This window comes from Dromiciops gliroides, chromosome 3 (genome assembly GCF_019393635.1).
Source record: "Dromiciops gliroides isolate mDroGli1 chromosome 3, mDroGli1.pri, whole genome shotgun sequence".
In the NCBI taxonomy this organism is placed as follows: Eukaryota; Metazoa; Chordata; class Mammalia; order Microbiotheria; family Microbiotheriidae; genus Dromiciops; species Dromiciops gliroides.
This window is the reverse complement of record NC_057863.1, coordinates 199,458,136-199,461,010: the sequence shown is the minus strand read 5'-3', so window position 1 is coordinate 199,461,010 and position 2,875 is coordinate 199,458,136. Positions and strand designations below refer to the sequence as shown.

At 40.7% G+C, this 2,875-nt stretch overlaps 1 non-coding gene across 1 annotated transcript; it reads left to right on the top strand.

The window, feature by feature from the left end:
* The first annotated feature begins 2,274 nt into the window (after positions 1-2,274).
* LOC122752291 lies at positions 2,275-2,378 on the top strand. The gene has a single exon (XR_006356063.1). It is a non-coding gene; the product is annotated as a U6 spliceosomal RNA (small nuclear RNA).
* Positions 2,379-2,875: the final 497 nt, after the last annotated feature.

The following is a 2,875-nucleotide window of genomic DNA, read 5'->3' as shown; positions in this document are numbered from 1 at the left end:
GGAGCCAAGATGGAGGAGGAAAGGCAGTGATTCCCCTGAGCTCTCCCCAAAACCCTTCCAAATATTTTAAAAATAATACAAAAAGGGGGCAGCTAGGTGGTGCAGTGGATAGAGCACCGGCCCTGGAGTTCAAATCTGTCCTCAGACACAACACTTATTAGCTGTATGACCTTGGGCAAGTCACTTAACCCCAATTGACTCACAAAAAATGTGCAATAAGACAGTTCCTGGAGCAAAAGAACCCACAAAAAGACAGGGTAAAATAATTTTCTAATCAAAGACAACATATAAAGTGAGCAAGAATGGTCTGTACTACCTGGGTGAAAGTTCAGTCTAACACAGGCTGCACCATACCAGTCCAAGGCCAAGCCCCAGCAAACTAGGAGCAGGCCTTGAGAGCCATTGAATCATCAGCAACAACAACTGCTTTTGGAAATCAGTCTATAGAGGATAAGGGGGTAAAACAATTGGCCCGAAGGAGATTACAGTGGTCTTTTTGCTAGTATTGAGGCAAGTCTCTGTTGTTTTGCCCATACTCTGTCCAGGTCACAGTCTTGGTGGGCAATCTCAGAGTAGGGAGGAGCATTAATACCCCAGAGCTTGCAGTCACAGTGGAGCTGGACACTCACATTGTTCAGGCTTATTTCACTTGCAGACTAGAGCACAGACCAGGAGACTATTAAACATACCTCTCCTTAAATCATACCACCTTGGAAGAAATAAAAACTAACAAATCTCTACAAATATATCTGAAAACAGTTACCAAAAAACCCTAAAGCTTGGTAAAATGTGCCCTCCACCCTGAAGCAGTATCCCAATTTAACAAGGAGTTAAAAGTCAAGAAATAGTCTGGGAAAATGAACAAAAAATAGAAAAAAATATCTGAGCTCACAAAGTTGCTGTGGTGACAAAGAAGATCTAAATATGCCCTCAGAAGATAAAAAAATCAGGGTGGAGCCAAGATTGCTGAGAAAAGTCAGAAACTTGCCTGAACTCTCCCTAAAACCCCTCCAAATGCCTTCAAATTATGTCACAAGACAATTTCTGGAACAACAGAACCCCCAAAAAAAAGACAGGGTGAAAAAATTTTCCAGCCAAAGACAATTTAGAAGGTCAAGAGGAAAGGTCTGCTATATCAGGATGAGAGTGGAGCACAGCCCAGTGCAAGCTTTGCCAGCACAGACGCAGAAACACTCACAGAAAACCAGAAGCAGGACTTGGGAGCCTCTGAATCAGCAACTGTGGCAGCAACTCCTTCTGGAGCTCAGTGCAGGATGGTAAGGAGGTCAAACAATTGGTCAAAAGGAGATTACAAGGATCACTTTGTTAGCATTGAGACCGGACTCTTGTTTTGCCCCTACTGAGATCTAGGTCACAGTCTTGGGTGGCAATCCCAGGTGGGGGCTGACCATAAGGACATAAGAGCTTGCAGCCACAGGGCAACAGGACTCTGTTCATAGTTCCAGGGCAGAAAAGCAGGCCACTGGTTGCTTTCAGACCAGAGAGCAGTAAAAATACCTCTCCTTAAATCATACCACCTTGGAAAAACTAAAAATTTACAAGCTCAGGGCAGCTAGGTGGCACAGTGGATAGAGTATGGGCCCTGGAGTCAGGAGGACTTGAGTTCAAATCCAGCCTCAGAAACTTGACACTTACTAGCTGTGTGACCCTGGGCACTTAACCCCAATTGCCTCACCAAAAAAACAAAAACAAAAACAAAATTAAAACACCAAAAATACCCCAAAACCTTACAAGCTCCTAGATGTATCACTGAAAACAGTTGCACAAACCCCCTGAAGCTTGGGACAGCCCTCTACCCTGGGAGCAGTGCCCCACGATAACAAAGAGTGAAAAGTCAAGAAATTACCTGGGATAATGAGAAAACAGAAAAACAAAACAAAACAAAACAAACAAACAAACAACAAACGTTGACACTAGAAAGTTTCTGTGGGGACAAGGAAGATCAAAATAAACCTCCAGAAGAAGATAACAAAGTCAAAGCTCCTACATCCAAAGCTTCCAAGAAAAAGATGAATTGGTTTCAGGCCATAGAAGCACTCAGAAAGGACTTTGAAAATAAAGTAAGAGAGATAGAGGAAAAATAGAAAGAAAAATGAGAGTGATGCAAGAACAGCATGAAAAAAGTGAATAGCTTGACAAAGGATACACACACATACACACAAAAAAAAATACTGAAGAAAAGAACACCTAAAAAAACAAACCAAAATAAAAACCACAGAGGTACAAAAAGCTATGCCTTGAAAATCTGAATTGGTGCTTGTTTCAGCACCACATATATTAAAGTTGGAACAATACCAAGATTAGCATGGTCCATGCACAAGGATTACATGCAAATTTGTGAAGCATTCCATATGAAAAAAAAAAGCTGAACTGGCCAATTTGAAAGCAGGTACAAAAGAAGCTTTTTGAAGAAAATAACTCCTTGAAATGCAAGTTAAAACAATTCTGGGGAACTACCTCATACTTATTAGATTGGATATGTGAGAGCAGATGAAAATGACAAATGACAAATGACAAATGTTGGTGCAGTGGATGAAGTACAAGCCCTGGACTCAGGAGGACCTGAATTCAGGTCCAGCATCAGACACTTGACACTTGCTGGCTGTGTGACCATGGGCGAGTTGTTTAGCCCACATTGTTATCATTCATAGTATGACTAATACAGAAATATGTTTAATGTGATTGTACATATATAATCTATATCAGGTTTCTTGCTGTCTTGGGGAGGGGGGAAAGGAGGGGAGGAAAGGAGAAAAATTTGGAAATAGAAATGTTATAAAAGCAAAAGTTTATTTTTTATTGTTTTTTTTTCTTTTCTTTTTTGGATTTATTTATTTATTTAGAATATTCAATG